This window comes from Setaria viridis, chromosome 2, assembly GCF_005286985.2.
Source record: "Setaria viridis chromosome 2, Setaria_viridis_v4.0, whole genome shotgun sequence".
In the NCBI taxonomy this organism is placed as follows: domain Eukaryota; kingdom Viridiplantae; phylum Streptophyta; class Magnoliopsida; order Poales; family Poaceae; genus Setaria; species Setaria viridis.
In genome coordinates, this window is record NC_048264.2 from 33,030,482 (window position 1) to 33,049,908 (window position 19,427).

The 19,427-nt window shown below is 47.3% G+C and overlaps 1 pseudogene; it reads left to right on the forward strand.

Moving 5' to 3' along the window:
* The first annotated feature begins 6,197 nt into the window (after positions 1-6,197).
* On the forward strand, positions 6,198-10,721 carry LOC140221917 (uncharacterized; annotated as a pseudogene).
* Positions 10,722-19,427: the final 8,706 nt, after the last annotated feature.

A 19,427-nucleotide genomic window follows, 5' to 3' on the forward strand; every position in this document is an offset into this window, starting at 1 on the left:
CACACAAAGCAATGTGGGTTGCTACATCTCTTTTCAAACCATACCACCAATATTTCTCCTTCAAATACTGGTACATCTTGGTACTACCAGGGTGAATGGAATAGGCTGAATCGTGTGCTTCCTTCAATATGAGTTCACGAAGATGGTCAATTTCAGGTACACAGATCCTTTTTCTGAACCAAATAGTTCCTTAATCATCTTCAATGAAATCCGGGGCCTTTCCTAAACCAATTTGGGTCTTGATTTCTTTAATTTTAGTATCTGTCAACTGCCCTTTTCTGATCTCATGTTCCAGTGTAGGTTCAATTTCTATGGTCATGGCTTCAGTATGGGCAATGATTCCTAAGTTGAGTCGCTCCATTTCCCAACATAATTCCTGGGACATCAACCGAGCTATAGTCATATTAGCTTGACCCTTTCGACTTAGAGCGTCTGCTACAACATTTGCCTTGCCGGGATGATACTGGATATCCAGATCATAGTCCTTGATCAACTCTAGCCATCTACACTGCCGTAGATTAAGATCCCTTTGAGTGAAGATGTATTTTAGACTTTTGTGATAGGTGAAGATCTGACACCTGCTCCCGATCATATAATGTCTCCAAATCTTTAATGCATGCACGATGACAGCTAATTTCGAATCATAAGTAGGATAATTTTGTTCATGCTTCCTCAATTGTCTAGAGACATAAGCTACTACTTTGCCTTCTTGCATCAGTACACATCTAAGACCTAGGTGTGAAGCGTCACAATAGATGTCGAAGCCTTTGTGGATATCAGGCATTATTAGCGCAGGGATAGTAGTTAACCTCTTCTTCAGCTCTTCAAAACTAGCATGACACTTGGCATCCCATTTAAACTCTTTTCCTTTTTCCAATAATGAAGTGAGAGGTTTTACAATTTTCGAGAAACTCGCTAATCCAAGAAAACTTCTAATTTCGGACACATTCTTGGGTGGATTTCAGTTCAGCACATCTTGAACTTTACTTGGGTCTACTGTGATTCCTCCATCGGTGATAACACGTCCAAGGAAGGAAACTTCTTTAAACCAAAACTCACACTTACTCAATTTGGCGTATAGCTGATTTTCCCGAAGCTTCTATAACACTAATCTTAGGTGCTCTTCATGCTCTTCTTCATTTCGAGAAAATACCAAGATATCATCATGAATACCACCACAAACTTATCTAGATACTCCATCAACACCTTATTCATCAAGTTCATGAAATATGCTGGAGCATTTGTCAACCCAAAAGACATCACAGTGTATTCATATAGGCCATATCTGGATGTAAACGCTGTTTTGGTAATATCTTCTAGTCGGATCTTTAACCGGTGATAACCTGATCACATATCGATTTTGGAAAAAGACCTTTGCACCTCTAATCTGATCAAATAGATCTTCGATCCAAGTAGTGGATATTTATTCTTAATGGTTACATCATTGAGAGCCCTATAATCCACGCACATTTTTCTGGTGCTATCCTTTTTATCAACAAAAAGTACAAGCGCTCCCCAAGGTGAAGAGCTAGGATGGATAAAACCTTTACTTAATAATTCTTCTATTTGTTTCTTTAACTCAACCAAATCCTTAACATCCATTCTATAGGGTCTTTTAGATATAGGTGAAGTGCCGGGTACAAGATCAACAGAGAACTTGATATCACGGTCAGGTGGCACACCTGGTAAATCCTCGGGGAAGACGTCGGGGTATTCACATGCAACCTTAATATCCTCCAAAGATTTTTCCCTTTATCCGATTCACTATACCCTGTTCTTTGGATGAGGCAGTAGCCACAAACTCAATCCTATCCCCTTGAGGGCTAGTTAAAAGCACTGACCTCTTAGCACATAAAATAATTCCATCACATCCTGCTAACCAGTCCCTTCCAAGAATCACATCAATACCATTGGACTTTAAAACCACTAAGTTAGCTATGAAATCTATCCCCATGATTTTCAGATTGACCCGTGGGCATAATTGACTAGTTTTCATCTCACCACCTGGTGAGCTAACTAGCAAAATTTTCCTCGTAGGACGCATATGTATGTTATGCTTTGCCACAAATTGATCGGTTATAAATGAATGGGATGCTCCAGAATCAAATAAAACTGATGCAAGTTCAGAATTAACGAGTAACATACCGAGCACAACATCTTGAGCTTCCTTGGCTGTTTCAGCTGTCACATGATTCACCCTACCACGCATGAAGTTCTATTGGCCCTTGTTGCCCTATGAACTTGGGTTCCCATTGCGTGCTTGAGATGGTTGCTGATCAGGCTTCTGACCATTGCTCTTCTGATTCTGGAGGGTCTGCATGTTGCGCTTGGGGAAATTGTTGGTGTAATGCCTCACTTCACCACACTTGAAGCAGCCATTGGGTTGAACTAGTGTAACTGGATTGTTGGTCCGCACTGGTGCACCTATTGCATTGCCTGCTCGGTTTTGCTAAGGGTTGGGGGTGCGCTGCACCTGTTTGTTGAAGCGTTGGGGTTGCTGATAATAACATTGGAACTGTTGGTTCTGCTGATAGCTTCCACCTTGTCCTTCAGAGAGGAATTGAGATCCTTGCGATGAGTTAAAATGAGGACGGGTGTTACTGCTGGATTGCTCTTGAGATTGGAACTTCCGCTTCTGCTCTCCAAGTTCCTTACGCTTATTTTCCAGGCCTATAGCTTTGTCCAGCAGTGTTTGGAAGTTTGGGAAAGTATGACTCTACAGTTGATAGTTGAGTGGCCCTATCAAACCATCCAGGAAACACTCCTGTCTCTTCTCATCAATGTCCACTTCATTGGGTGCATAACGAGATAATTGAGTGAACTTGTCCCGGTACTCGCTGACTGTCATGTTGCCTTGTGTCAAAGCCAAAAACTCCTTCTACTTGAGCTTCATCACACCAGCTAGAATGTGGTGTGTGCGAAAGCTGTTCCTGAAGTCCTCCCAGGTGATGGTGTTGGCATCGGTGTGTGCAGTGGTGTAGGCATCCCACCAATCAGCTGCAGATCCTTCCAAACGTCCTGCAGCGTACAAGACCTTTTCTCATTCATTGCACTATGCCAAATCTAGCTTCTTACAGATGACTTTCAGCCAGTCATCAGGATCCAAACGATCCACTGAGTGAGAATAAGTGGGAGGGTGACGGCTCATAAATTCCCTATGTTGTCTCTGGGTGCTTGAGGCGCTTGTGGCGGTTGCTGGTTTTGTTGGGCTTGTAGATTCTTAACAGTGGCGGTGAGTTTCTGCAACAGTTGCATATGAGCTACCAGGAATTGTTCCATTGTGGAATTTGGTCGCGGAGATGGTGCTTGATTCTCTTGGTTGATTATGTAGGCATGCCTCTGACTTCGAACGTCTTGTCCTCCTCTTGACCTATTGTTTACCATCTGATTGTTAGAGGAATGAATATCAGATAAGAATGATGAGCTGATAAAGTGGGTATAGGAGTAGAGAGCCAAGATTTAAACTCAATAGACTATTAACTTTAATTTTTTTTAATGATGCATTTGTGGCCATCACTCCACAAAACATCTCAGTCATTACAAAAACTCGAAACCAAACACTTGTTCACACAACAAGCATTATTACATCGCACGTCCTCACAGGAACAGTTCTATCGAGAAACCTCATCAGGGTAGCCAACCTAGGAGCCTATCCTAGAAGACCAGTGATAGACCTAGACGTGTCGTAGTGGAGCCTCTTGTGGGGTGGTGATGCGGTAGGGTAGTGAAACTCGTCCGTCTCCTCTGGTGGCTCCTCTCCTGCAAGATGGGCCTCCAGCTGTGCAATCTTGGCGTGAGCGTCCTGCAGCTCCTCGTGGGTCTTGGCAAGATCTGCAGTGGCTCCGTCGAGGTCGGTGTTGAGAGCCGAGGTGACTTAGGCGAGGACGTTGATGTGGTCTTCTCCGACTTCTCCCAACGGTACAGCTGCCTACTCTGTTCCATTGGGATGGCGAGGAAGGTGACGTAGTCGGTGGTGCTCAACTCCAGGCGATGGGTGTAGCAGAGGGCCCACAGAGCTCTCCTGGCGGCACAGCTGACGGAGGCGGTGTAGGTAGCATTGGGCACAGTGGAGTCGTGTGCCAAGCGAGTCCTCATGCCTTTGGAAGCCTCCAAACAATCCCAGACTTGGACCCGGGTGACGAAGTAGTCATCCAATGTGGAGTAGGAGACGCATAGGGTGACGTAGAGAGGCTTCACAGTGTTTTCCCAGCTCCTGCTGCACTTCCCGGAGCAGAGTGGGGAAGTAGCCAGGCTCATCCACTGAGGAGTAAACCTCACAAGTTGGCCCCGTTCTACAAGGACCATTATCCAGATTTCCACAATCGTCATTGTCGTTGTGGCTTTTGTTGTCATGGCCATCGTTGTTGCCGTGGTCGTCGTTGTTCTCATCTTCACCGTCTTTGTCATCCCCGGAGTTGTCCGGGTCTCCACCAGCGGCGGCAGGTGCTGGAGCGTCTGAAGCAGGAGCAGCTGGTAGTGATGGCGGTTCTTCAGCTGCTTGCGTGGATGATGCTAGTGCTGGTGGTGTTTTCGGGGTCACCAGATTTCCATCCAGACCAATCTCCATGATGCAGCCATCCTCCATCTCGATGTAGGACTACTCCTTGTAACCGACTAGTTATCCCGCCCCCTGGAGTATATAAAGGAGGGCGACCATACCTAGATCGAGAGAACAGAGCCCAAAACCCTCATCAATATCCAACAACTAGGCTACTCAACACCCAAGCGTAGGGCGCAATATACAAACACCGTCTTTATTTTATTTTAGCCCTTTTCACGAAATTTTTTCACAAATAGGCCCCTAGCGGAACCAATTCCAAAAATGGACCCTTAGCTTGGTGCCAGGATGGCTGGCGCCAAGCTACAACGTCTTGGCGCCAGCCTCCATGGCGCCAAGGTCCCCGCCATGGCGTGCCCCCGTGGCGCCAGGCGCGAAGGCTTGGCGCCACAGATCTTGGTGCCAAGCCTTTGCGCCAGCCTCCCTGGCGCCAAGCCTTTTAACTCAACACCGCCCATCCCTTCCTTTTGCACGTCCCTTTCTTTCTTCCTTCGTTTAAACTCGTCGTTCAAACTCGTGCCGCCGCCGCAGTCGGGTCTCGTCGCAGCCGCCCCACCTGCCCCCGCCCCCGACCAGCTCCCACGCCCGCCCCGCCAGGAGGCCGCCCGCCGCCCGACACCCGCCGGTGTGCCCCCTCCAGCCGGGCCCCTGCGGCCGCCCCACCAGGAAGCCGCCCGCCCGCGGCCGCCCCGCCTGGGCTCCCACACCCGCCCCGGCCAAAGGCCACCCGCCCCCCGCCCGGGCGCCCGCGACCGTCCCCGCTGGTGGCCCTCCGCCCGGCGCCCGCCCCAGCTCTTGCGTCCGGTGTGAGTGACTCAGGTAAAACTCTAAGAAGGGTTATAGTTAACTAGAATTTAGATTGTTAGGTAGAATTTAGATAGGTAGGTAGAATAGATAAAATAGTTAGATAGATAAATTAGAATAGTTAGGTAGAAATGTTAGATATGAAAACTAATTTATTTTGGTAGTTTTTTTTTGTATGAATTGCAATGATAGAAGGAATAGATAATACTCATGACACTATTTAACTAGATGGATGTGCAATTTTGTTTACGTAGTTAGATGTATAGTTAGTTACATAGTAAACTAGTTATTATGATATTAGGTACATAGGTACATATTAGGTGACACAGTTAGTTAGTTGTATGACATAGTTAGTTAGTTGTATTTAGTAGTTAGTAATCAATTGATACTATCTCATTTTATACTAGAGACCTTGTACTTAGAATGCATCATTTATTATGGACTAAATGAATTGTGCGTCGTTATATTAATGTACTAGATGGAGAACGTAGTGAGCATATATCATGGAGGCACCGTGGAAAGGGATGACTATGGATGTGTTAAGTTTGTTGTGATGCAGTGCGAGGTTGTGATATTTGATGAGAAACCCTCATTTAGTGAGTTGCTTGCAAGGGCTCGGGAGGAGCTACATTGTCATGGAGATGATGAAATCACAGTCGAGGGCATACTTTACCTAGGTTCCCCTCTCAACATTCAAAGGAAGATGGTCCTAATTCGATGTGCAGGCCAATGGGAAAAATATGTGAGAACGGTTATGAATGGTCATTCCCCAAGTGTTTAAGTGGTTGTTCGTCGGGTAGGAGTTGATCCAAATCCTCGTCGGTTTTCCCGACCAATGGGTCAACGAGCACACTTCGATCCTCCTGTCCCAGAATCTGTTATGGACGTGGAGGTTGCACCTACGATTCCCAATGCTGAATCTGCCCCCAATGAAGTAGTTGGAGATGTTTGTCGGATTGTTGATGATGTGGCAGACTCTCCTAATGAGTCCTTTTTCACACAGAATGATCCAAGTAAGTGTCTTATCAGTTTCTATTGTTGGGAACTAACCCCCTTCGTTCCATCAATTTGTTCTTTACTCATATTTGTAGTTAATGTCGCAGGAGATATTCCAGAAAATCTGGATGTGCCTCTAGTTGCTGCGCAAGTGCAATGTGGAGATGGATTGCGTGACTCCAATAGTGTTGAAATTATGAATGACGAAGATGCATACGAAATGGGAGTGGATCTTGATTCTGATGATGATCGCCCTGCTGGAGAGATGACAGAGAGTGATATTGAGATGTTCAAGCGTATCTTCCCTGGACGTCGTGATCCGATAGTTCACGAGTTTAGCGATCTTACTCTTTCCGATCAGGCGTTTGCAGAAGGACATGATGATGAGCTCCTAGAAGCTCCTAAGGCTGGTCCTAGTATGGTTATTGAGGAGGGAAGGGTATTTAAGGACCTTCCCGCATTGAAGAGGTGGTTGCAGGCGTTTGCGGTGATACGGAAGAGACCTTACAAAGTCTTGCATTCATATGCGGAGCGCCATTACACAGTTGTGTGTGACAAGGAACGGTGCCCATGGAGGGTTTGTGCAAGGAAGCAAAATATCACCGGGAAGTGGAAGATCACAAAAGTTGTTAGTCCACACAATTGTGCTGACCATGAGCTTAAAGTGAGACATCCGCAGTTAACATCTACCCTAATTGCCAAGCGGATGATGGGAATATTGAAAGAACAACCCAACATGAAAGTTAGAACAATTATCAGAACCGTTGAGGAGATTTATGGAGGTTATGTGATAACTTATGGTAAAGCTTGGAGGGCTAAGCAGCGAGCGTGGAAGATGATATATGGGGATTGGGAGTCTGGGTACGAGCAGCTGCCAGTGCTTTTCAATGCAATAAAAGCGATGAATCCAGGCATGCATTATGAGTATATCCCAAAACCAAATGCTTGGAAGGATGGGAGGCAGATATTCGGGCGTGCGTTCTGGTGCTTCCCTCAGTGTGTGGAAGCCTTTAGGCACTGTCGTCCTGTTTTCTCCATTGATGGTACGTTTTTGATTGGCAAATACAGGGGCACACTTCTTATAGCCATATCTTGTGACGCGAACAACATGTTGGTTCCTTTGGCATTTGCATTGGTTGAGAGGGAGAACAATGACAGTTGGGGATGGTTTTTAAGACTAGTCCGGATACATGTGGTTGGGCCTGGCAGGGAGGTTGGCGTCATATCTAATAGGCACCAGGGCATACTTCATGCTGTGCAAGAGCAGATGGAGGGGTATCCACCTTTACATCATCGTTGGTGTACTCGGCACCTTGCAGAGAACCTACTTCGGAAGGATGGTGTGAAGGATAATTTTGATCTATTTCAAGTTGCTGCTCGTCATCTTTAGGACTATTACTTTCAGCGCAAATTGGACCAGGTCAGGACCGCAATAAATGCAAAAGGTAGACAATGGCTCGCTGGTTTGATGAGAGATTTGGATAAGTGGACTAGATCTCACAACGCCGGTGGATGGAGGTATGAGTTTCAGTGCAGTAACATGGCCGAGTCATTCAATAAGTTGCTATTGGGGATACGTGGTATGCCTGTGAACGCAATTGTTGAATTCACCTTCTACAGGCTTGTTGCGTGGTTCAATGAAAGACACACCAAAGCAAAAGCGTTGCAGAGTGCTGGGGAGAGATGGGCTGAAAAACCAAAGACACACCTCAGCATTGCAAATGAAAGGGCTGCCACACATGAGGTGCAATGTTTTGATCTCGCCACAGGGACTTATCAGGTCAAGCATAGGGGCGGGACAACGTCCGATGGCAAGATCCGAGAGTCGAGGATACATGTGGTAGTCCTTCGAGATTTCAAGTGCACTTGTGGTAGGCCAAGGTAGTATCACTTCGTATGTTCTCATTTGGTGGCAGCAGCTAGGCATCGCAATTTTAATATCGAGAGCATGATACCTCATGAGTTCAGTGTAAACACGCTTGTGCGCACATGGAGCCCCTACTTCGTGCCTTTCCGGGATCCTAGAGAGTGGCCTCCATATGATGGGCCAAAATACGTTGCGGATCCAGCTTACTGTTGGAACAAGCGTGGAACAAGAGGACGAGGCATAACATGACTATGGATCAGGTATCTGGAAGAACAAGGCGTGGTAGAGCAACACCATTTCTTAGTGACCCAGAATAGAATGAGTGCAGCAAGTGCGGTAGATTGGGTCATAATTCACGCACTTGCCATTGGCAGATTAGCGAGGTGCGACTAGTAGCTCTTTTCGTTACTTCATATGTGTCTTATTTATTCAAATAGTTATGTTTCATTGTAATAGTAACTTTTCCTTGTACATCTCTAACTTTATGTTTCATTATTTACTAATTTTATTTGTTTTTGACTTTTTGTAGGATGGCGCACTTCCACCAACTAGACCAGGCGTACGACCAGACCCACCGAGGTCGTCTCATAGCGGGAGGGCAGGTAATAATCTACAGTTGATGATCTAATTTTTGCAAGCGTCCACGTCTTGTTTCTCAAGAAACGTCTGACTCTGTTTGTTTGCATGCAGGTCCTTCCGCTCCTTCGTTCTAGAGCCCATGATGGATTTTTGGCGCTGCAGTACGACGACCGCTACACTCCGTTGCTACAGATGGCAGGCCTAGATATCATCTCCTTTCAGGTTCGTCGTGGGCTACCCAAGTTCAACTCAGCAGCTCTAACTGCGTTGGTTGACAGGTACTATCTTGCTTCTATTGCCTTCGTTCATGTTCAATTTATTGTGTCCTTACATGTTGACAAGTAATATTTCTGCAAAATGTAGGTGGCGGCCCAAGACTCACAGCTTTCACCTGCCGTTCGAAGAGATGACAGTGACCCTACAGGACTGTCAGAAGATGCTGGGTCTGTCGATTCGCGGCAATGCGGTGACTGGGCCGTGCGTCTCAGAGGGTTGGAGAGCACGAGTGGCAACCTTCCTTGGGCGAGAGGTTAAGGATCAAGGGACTCGAACATCTGGAGTGCTAATCTCCTAGCTGTGGGAACACTTCGGACACTGCCCCCAAGATGCAGATGCAGAGACAGTTGGGCACTACTGCAGGGCGTGGATCCTGCACCTGTTTGCCTGTGTTCTTTTCCCAGACGCTATAGGTGACACTGCGTCTTGGATGTGGATCCATTGCCTCATTGACTGGCAGCAGGCGGGTCAGTACAGCTGGGGGTCAGCTGTGCTGTGTTTCCTGAACCGGCAGCTGTGCGAGGCGTGCCGTCAGACCTCGGGCTCCATGTCAGTTGGAGGGTGCGTGTACCTATTGCAGTTATGGATGTGGGCCCGTCTTCCAGTTGGTCATCCTAAGATTATGGGTTGTCGACCGTGGTTCCCAGGTGAGCCGCCGAGACGGCAGCCGACATGGGCATATCTTTGGGATCAGGTTAAGGTTGGCCATGCGAGGTTGGAGCGCGCGTACCTGGATTACATCAACGAGCTAGACGCGCTCATGGCTCATAGTGTAATTCAAATTTTTTTCACATGCTTTGTACTCCTTTAGTATAACAACTAACATCTTGTTTTGACATGTATCAGGTAAATTGGCAGCCTTACAAAGGAGAGTATGCACTTCCTTTTGCCGTTAGCGTCATGTGTGCGGCCGACGACGATCTTTACAGGATGAAGTGCCTCTCATATGTTTCTATGCTGTCGAGTACCGCCTGCCTGATCAAGTAGCATGTCAGTTTGGGATCAGGCAGATTTGGCCAACACCTGTGACCTCGACTAGTGTGGAGCTACACAAGTAAGTGTTTTCCTATTTGAATTTTTTCCATTACCATTAACTAAATTTTGCCTAGCAGTAACATCTAATGTGACGTGCAGCGTGGATCGTAAGAAGAAACGGAAGGTCTCTGAGTGGCACGCGTTCCACCAGGCTTACATTGAGGAATGGGAGCAGTTCCACGACAACGTGGACGAGAACGACGACCCGCACACAAACAGTGAGTATAGGCAATACCAGACTTGGTAACAAGGTGCGACGCATCACAGGCTTAGGGTACAATGGATGCAAGATGACTACGCCGACATCCACTCGTCCGACGATGAAGACACGGTGTACGACCAGAGTACTCGTGCTGGAAGGCAGGTGGAGACAGGACCAATCCTGGATAGGATGGTAAGACAATTGCTTCACTTTTCTATGTTCTATGTTAAGTTACTTAGTGATTTAGTTAGTTAGATAAGGACTTAGTGACTTGCTGACTTAATCATTTAGTCATTTAGTGACTTAGTGTGTAAGTAAGTTAATGATTTAATCATTTATTGCTTTAAGTGACTACTGACTTCTAAAAATTTGTTGCAGGGTCGTACGCTCCAAAGCTCAGTTAGAGATATTGAGCATTTCCATCCTAGAGTTACGGATCCCGAGACGCGAACTTTTCTCAACGTAAGACTCAAATTGTTCTTTCAAATACTTTATTAATATGTTACATTCTTTCATTTAACTAGTTTTTTCACAACAGCGACTGTCAAGTCGGCTTCGCCGTGCGGCTGCTCGTTGTGGTTGCAGGACTGTCACGACACGAGACGTGCACGTTCCATCCCCACGCGAAGGAGGCGTTGGTACATCTAGGCAAGGCCCCTTAGGGTCAAAAGCAATTGCATCCGAGGATGAGGACGATGACGACGACGACGATGACCAGAGGCCCGAGGAGCTTGGCCCGTCTCAGCTCCACGAGGCTCCCTTGACCCAGCCTACACAGGTTGTAGACACTAAACTACGTCACCCACGTTCTCCTTACACTCCAGGCACCGACGCCCTTGGTCACAAGGGTTAGGGTAAGACTAGGAGGCACTGAGGGTACTTATTGCGAACTATGTGGTATATGGACTTTGTGTTATATGGACTATTTGTGTATATGGACTTTCATTCTAAACTATTGTGGATTTTATTATAAATGTGTCGTATGCTTGTATGTTTGTGTTTATGTTCACTATTCATCTTGTAATTTTGTATGGATTGCATCAAAAAGTAGGGGAAATTCTGCCGAAATTTCACTAACAAGTACCCTTATTATTTTCTGCGGAAATTTCACTAGAGTACAACTTCAAAGTGCATTACATCGCAAAATAAACATAGGACGTCTACCACTTGCATGTCCATACTTAAAGTGCATCATTACATGACAACATAATAAAAGTCTCATAGTAGAAAATATTGTTCATAAATAAACCATATAACTAGAAACTAATTATGACTACTGAGTGCAACAAGGCCACTTTCCCTTCCTCAAGGCATCGGGATCCTCCTCAATCGCTGCTTTCGCTCGGCGTGCACGCTCAAGCTTCTTCTCCCTCTCCTCCATGTTCGCAGCAGCACGCCTCCTTTCCTCCTCTTCCTTGTGCTCCTTTTCCGCAGCCTCCTCTCTGAGCCTCTTCTCCGTCATCTCCTTCCTCTCTGCATCCTAGCGCAACAAAAACTCCTTGTCTTCAGGATTGACCTCAGTGTCGATCCACTGCTCAAAATCACATAGCGGTGGAGGGGTCTACAACAAATGCAACTGTTAGTAAACAAAAGAAATATGGACAATAATTATAAGACAACAACAATTCCTTACCAACTTGTTAATGCGGCGCTGACGAAGTGTAGATTCAAACGCAAAGTTGGAACACATCCAATACCTCTGCCTATACGTGTCATGTTCATCGGACTTAGCTACCTAGCAAGGATCGCCGCAAAAGCACATAGGCACTGGAACACCACTAGGCAGAGGCAATGGATCGAAGGCATTTCCAGTCAGCTTAGCGCCATAACTACAATTTAGTTTATTTCGTTGTAAGAACCAAACGCACTTAACAATAAACCTACAATTAAGGTTTTTCATTTGATCCACAACATGCGCTGGGGTTACCTTAGTTTCCTAGCTTTTCCACGCCTCGGCATCCTACATTTGCATGAAACCCTAAGTTAAAAAATGCAACTAATATATAGCGAATCAATGTGAAACAAAGCTACGAGGGAGAGAGGATACCTTGCTCTTCAAGATCCACGGATCAAATGAAAGTTTCCTAAGCTAAAATGTCGATTCATAGTATAGGGCGAAGTAGGGAGAGTAAAAACTTGAGAGAGTGAAGAAGGATGATGAGGAAGTGTCGGGCAAGAAGAAGGGGCGGTGCCTTATGTAGGAGGCTTGGCTCCAGCCTGACTGGCGCCAAGCCTTGGCGCCATAGATCCTGGCGCCAAGCCTTGGCGCCACGTCAGCTACCCGATCAGCGGTGATGGTGAGGCTGGCGCCAAGACGTTGTAGCTTGGCGCCAAGCTAAGGGTCCATTTTTGGAATTGGTTCCGCCAGGGGTCTATTTGTGAAAATATTTCACGAAAAGGGCTAAAATAAAAAAAAGTTGGTATACAAACATACCAAACAGGACGTAGGGTATTACGCTACTCTAGCGGCCTGAACCTGTATAAATCCATGTCTTGTGTCCTCGCTTTTACCTTCAAATTCTAGGTCCGGTGATTCCCCCACGAACCAATCTACTACCTCGGGTACCCCCTGGTAGGTTGCCGGGTATAAAACTCTGACATCTGGCGCGCCAGGTAGGGGCAATCGTCGAGATCATCGGGCGAACTTGAAGGACCTCATCTTCAAAATTAATTTACTCGACGAGAAGCAAGTCGTCGAGTTCCAATTCGAAGCAGAGTCGAGAAGCTTGGGAAAACAATTGGATCACGGGCAATTCCATCCACAGAAAGCCGAAAGCCCCTGTCCAAGTTGAATCCGACAAGGCAACGCCAAGGATCGCACCGATCAACATTACAGTTCGCACGGCAACACCTACAATCGGCAAGTCAACGCGCCAGCGACAACCTTGATTACTCTCGGGGGCTACCCCTCTGTTTCACACAATTCACAGCGGATCACTACTCGTCGACATGCACCTACTATTGTGTCAAGCAAAAATTCAGCCGAAATAGATTTCGGTATTTGAGTCCGAAGCACAAGCGAGGCGCCTGGGATTGCGCTATCGCCGAGTCTGAAGCAGAAAGAAGAAATTCAGCTGCCGTTTTCCACATCAAGATTAAAGCGACGTCATCAGGCCTGAGTCCTACTAGGAATCATACTCGAGTTCATCGAGTTTCCCAGCTAATCATGCATGAAAGGTTGACCTGATGCACCGCTCAATATCATGACAATTCTGCTATGCCGTGTTGCTACTATCCAAGGGATAAAAAGGCATCAAAGCTGGCAGAATGAGGCAACCAGCTATTTCCGACGGCTAGAAATCAAACAAGTAGAATTCATCTACGTGCACACCAAAAAAGCTACCAAGAAAATTGCTCATCATAGCTATGTGCAACCCAAAAACTTACCAGAGAAGACCTCTGAGAGAAGCAGCAACACCAACAATCAGCCGCATCACTTGCCGACGACTACTTCGACTACTCGTCTCGACTAGAAAACTAGTCGGGACAGACTTCACACCATTGACTACTTCGACCAATCGTCTGGACTAGAAAACTAGTCGAGGACGGTCTAATTCGACTACTCGTCTCGATTAGAAAACTAGTCGAGGACGGACTACTTCGACTACTCATCTCGACTAGAAAACTAGTCAAGGGCGGATTCCACGTGACCGACAACTAGTCGGAATCGACTTTGACTAGTCAGCTTCATCAATAAATCATCACGGCTTCATCGACGACCACCACGGCTTTGGCATAAATCGCCTACAAATCAAGCTAAGTCACTTTTTTAATAATTATTTTTTTCTCTGGCATGTTTCAGCATGATTGGTCAATGCGCCAAGTACTTATTTGTGTACGTCTCACGACGGTAATTACCCTCCAGAGCTACACTTTGCCAACTTTTCTTGGGGCATGTTGACTGACAGCCACAAGCTTGGTATATCAAATTATGGAGGCTACGGCCATGGGTTTGGTACACTTAGTTGTGGAGGCACCGTCACGGGTTTGGTACATTGAATTTTGGAGGCAATAGCCACAAATTCGATGCACTAAATACTGGAGGCTCACAACAGGTACACCCTAAGGAGGCACAAATCTTATGCACACAACACGCGCTCTACTCACTGGAGGGCAGCAAACTCTTGCGCACAACACGTGCTCTAGTCGTCGGAGGGCAGAAAACTCTTGCGCACAACACGCGCTCTGCTCGCCAAAGGGTAGCAAACTCTTGCGCACAACACGCGTTCTACTCACCAGATGGCAGCAAACTCTTGCGAGCAATCGTGCTCTCTTTTTGTCGCAACAACGACTACTCATTTTTGTCCTCTCTTAAGGTCACTAATCTTCTCGAGCAGAACATGCCCTAATTCGTGAAAGCCTTAGAAGCATCTGCCATGCCTAAGTGCCAGCACACATACATGAGATAAAGATCTCAGCTCTGCAAATGGCAGTGCCCGTACGCGTACAAGAGACAAAGATCTTGCCACGCAGTGGCTACGGCTAAACGGAGACTGAGAGCCTAAACGTAATAGGCTAACTACTCAAGAGAGATATGGCCGACACAAGAGCATGACACAAACATTTATATTGATCACTGAACAAATTTCAGTAGTTTCAATATTCTAAAAATATGCTACATAATGTATGCATCTTTTCCTTCATGTCAAGCTTCGGCGACGACGCTCCAGGACACTAAGTGTACCTCTAAAGGCATAGCTAGTTCCCAAACTCGAGGGCTAAGTGTCAATTACTACTTGGAAATATCTCCAATGGCTTAGCTAGCTTTCAAGCTCGGGGGCTAAGCACCAATAAGTACTCGATGTGGCTCCTCCAGCTCACCTGGCGCATAAGCTCGGGGGCTGGACGTCACGAAACTACTCAGATGATGACTTGCGTAAAGATTCAAGATCCTTGAGTTGATTATTCAATCAATCCAAGGCTCGGGGACTGATAAGCTACACCCAACAATTGATTTTTTCCAAGTTGAAAGAAGAAGATTCAAGATTTTACTAACCCTTAGCCTGATTTTACGATTCAACCTAAGGCTCAGGGGCTACTCCATATGGAATGCGACTTTCGCCGCCTTCCATATATGAAGATTACAGAATCAAGATGATCAAAGGCTTTGAGCACACCATAGCCTCATGGCAGCTTTGAGAAACTTTGAAGATTCAGCTAGATAAAGTACTCGAAGACTACCAAAACTACTCGGTGAGGATCTTATAAGTACTCAAAGACTACTGCATTTGACTATGAAACGCTCGGGGGCTTGTCAAGGATAGATCCTCAGTACCCGCAAGGAAGGAAGAAGATGGACTCCTACTAGGATTCCCCTGTAATCCTACTAGGACTCATACCATGTAATCCTACTGGGACTCCTCCTTGTAACCGACTAGTTATCCCGTCCCCTGGAGTATATAAAGGAGGGCGAGGGTACCTAGATCGAGAGAACAGAGCCTAGAACCCTCATCAACAGCCAACAACTAGGCTACTCAACACCCAAGCGCACGGCGCAATATACAAACACACCAAATAGGACGTAGGGTATTACGCTACTCTAGCAGCCCGAACCTGTATAAATCTGTACCTTGTGTCCTCGCTTTTACCTTCAAATTCCAGGTCCGGCAATTCCCCCACAAACTAATCTACTACCTCGAGTATCCCCTCGATAGGTTGCTGGGTATAAAACACCGACACAAGGAGAGGTTGATAGGCTTTCAGCGGTTAGCATTTTTAGTTGGTCACATTTTATTAGCAAGCACCTATTTACTAGGTGTAAGTTTATACCAACCCAATTACACATAAAGAACCAACATTACCCAAAAACAAAGGAACCACGAATTATTTTCATCTTTAAGATCAATTATCATGTGAGGGTCCAAGCCGCTCATAACCGTAAGCATGGCTGATATACAAGTTTACACTCTGCATAGGTTGTACACTTTACCCACAGCTCATGTTCCCCGTGTCACCTGGGTTTGCAAAGCCCTTAAAGACTTCCTTTGGTAAGTGGCTGGGGGTACACTACGAAGCCTTTACAAAGACACATAAATAACCAGCAGCCTGCTAGAGTTTTAGTAGCGGTGTGGACCATAATTGTAACGACCTTGGTTAAATCAGCCGAGTTAATCTTAATCCGAGTCACAAATCCCGCTGTCTCAGCTCCCCTGAGCTTAAGCGCTCCAAAACCGGTTCTTAGTCCCGACCCCTGAGAACCCAACCAAAACCGTCGGTTCTTTCTAAGTCCAGAGGCAGTGTTCCTTTCAATCTTGGAGCTGTGGAACAACCGAGACTGACTGGTGGACCTGAAATCTTTTTCGGATCTCCCGACACAGACGCGCCCGAGTAGCATGCGCCCGCTTCAGAGCTTTCCCGCTGCGTGGCTTGATCTCTCTGACGCCCACCGCTTGACCCAGTCGCCGGCCGCGACAGGATGGATCCACGCGCCCTCCTCCCCAATCGCAGCGGAAGTCCCTTTGCAATCCTTTCTGCCTCGCCTCGTGTCGCTCGCGCCCTCGCCGGCCGCGCCAAGGTGCCCCGTCGCCGCCGTGACAGAGTTTTGCCGCTGCTGCGTCAGACCGCCTCGCGACTCGCGCCCATCATCTCGTCGGATCCCTGGCTGCAAGACCCAATGCCTTCCAGTTTTCCCGCCTCTCCACAGTCGTGCCACCCATGAGCTCACTCCACGACGATACCTCCCTCGCCAACACCGTCTCCGACCGCGACAGCTCCTTTTCTCGCCCCACCAGTGACGTGCTCCGGCAATGCCGCTGTTTTGCGCTCGCCCGCGCCGCCGCTCGTCCTGTCACTTCGCCTGTTGCAACCTCACTTGTAGCACCTTTCTTCCTGTCACATCAGTCAAATCCACCGCTCGATGCGACCAGGCTACGCTCGCCTCCGCCAAATCTAAACCCCGGCAAAACCGCGCCTGCGCCGCCTTGTCTCCAGTGCCCAATGTCTGAAGACTCTATCTCTAAGGTCCTGTTCCGCCGCCCATCGCCGCTCAATCGCCACCATGGCAGCGCACTCCATCCTTTTCTTCCCGGTCTTCGTGTTGCTTGAAATTTCTCTCTTCCGCGCCGCTATAAAAGGGAATGCCAGAGTCCCACCGGAGTTCCTTCGCCATTGTTGTTTCACCGCCCCTACTCTGAGCGCACTTGAGCAATCCCACTAAAACTCTTGAGAAGTTTCCCTCTCTGCTCAAGTCCGCTTCTCCCCAATCCACCCAGCCATCTGCTCCTCCGTGCTGTGCTAGAGCTTCCTTGTTGCCCACAAGAAGCTCCGCCGCCGCCGGAGCACCCTCCAACCTCGCCGCCACCCAAGCCTTAGTGCTTAAGACCTTCTGCCCAAGTCTGTTCCTTCCCGACCCCAAGCCTTCACCAGTAGACCTGAAGGAAGCTGCCGACCCCATTTCGGTTCGTCCGACCCCTTTTTCCATCTCGCCCGACCCTGTCTGTTTCTCCGACCCTTATCCACCTCACCCCAGGGCTCGACTATATCCTTTTCCTTGACCCGAGGGTATCTGTGCAAATTCTCGGGGACGTCTCTATGTTAAGTCTGAGGACCCCGGCACAGTCATTCCTTAAGTTAAGGGTCAGATCCCAAGTTTACCCCCATCCGACCCTTTTATCCTGTTCTCCACCAACTAAAGTGAACTTCCCCCACCTTTTCTGTAGCTTTGCTACGAGTGTCTGAGCTTAAACTTGCAAGTGTTGTTGAAATAACCGTCTAAACACTAACTCCTGCATTGCATTCGTGTAGAGTTACATCTCACTGATGGCGTCCACGAGCTACACCCGGCGCCCGAAGACGGAGCTGTAGCTGAGCTGCCAATCCTAGAAGCCGAAGCAGCCCCAGCTGAGTACCAGTTCACCTCCCCTCTGCTTGAAGGCAAGCCCCGGAGCATGAACCCATCTTTCCAAACTTGCACATGCCTTCCTGCTCATGATTGTGCATTTACGTATAGGAGTTGTTTGCAACCATAGATGCATGTCATAGTTCCTTTGAAATGTACACTAGTCTGTTGGGTCGAGTAGTTGCAATGCTTAAATAGAAATCTGTAAAAGCCGAGTGATTTCCTGTCACTCGCGAGTTATAGGAGTTGATTGTTTTCTTCTGTTACAACTATAAGGATAATGGACGAGGCAGGATTATGGTTAACTCTTTTGGTTGTCGGCTGATCACCCCGTCTGTTTATTAAATCTGTTAAGGCCCGACAGTGCTGGTGTTCGTGATCAAGTGTTTGAAAGTACTAATCTCATACCCAGTATGGGATGGGGAAGCCTAGTACCTGATTGAACCTAAACGTGAGTGGTCACTCCACTATCCTTGTAATAAAGTTCCCCTGCGGCCGCACGTGGTGGCAAGTGTGGTCACAGAACGGCAGAGGCGGGTCTGTGGAACCTTGCACCAAAGGAAGTGGACCCGACACGGGTTAGGGAATTGATGGGGAAGGCGGACACAGGAAGCGACCCTCGGTGGTGCACGGATGTCGTGGGTTAGGTTCACCATGCATGGTTAAAGAACTCGAATCGCTTCGTCTGCCTCTCATAGTTTGAGACTGCTTGATCATAATGCTACACTGAGTAATGAAGGAGTCTGATGATGACATGATCTTGATGTTGAGCTTATATACATAAAGTTGGATCTATGTTTGCTTAGTATTAGTTGCCAACATAGACTGGTAAGTGAACTTAGAATCTGAGCTAAAACCTGAAAGCAAGGACCTAACATAATGCTTTTGGCAAACAAACCCCTCAGCCAAAGAGCCTTGCATGTCTAGAAGTGGTGGAGTAGTTTTTCCCACCGGTCGGTTAAGTCTTGTTGAGCTTAGCAGCTCAGCCTTGTTTGTGGCTTCTCTTTTCAGGTGAAGTTGCAACTTCTGAGCTTGCTGCTGGCACTTGGCCGCCCCAGCTCCCTCCGGGTTGGACGGTCGAGTGGGATCCTTCCTCGGACGGTGGGGAATAGGATCAATGATGTCCTGGCTGGCCTCACCAGGGACATCCGACCCCGACGATAGCTTCCGCGATGTGTTTACCTTCTGTTGTTTTCTTCAGAACTTGTAAAACTCTAATTTTAACCAGTGTGTAATAACTTGTTAATCCAATTGTGGATCTGTTGTATTCTCT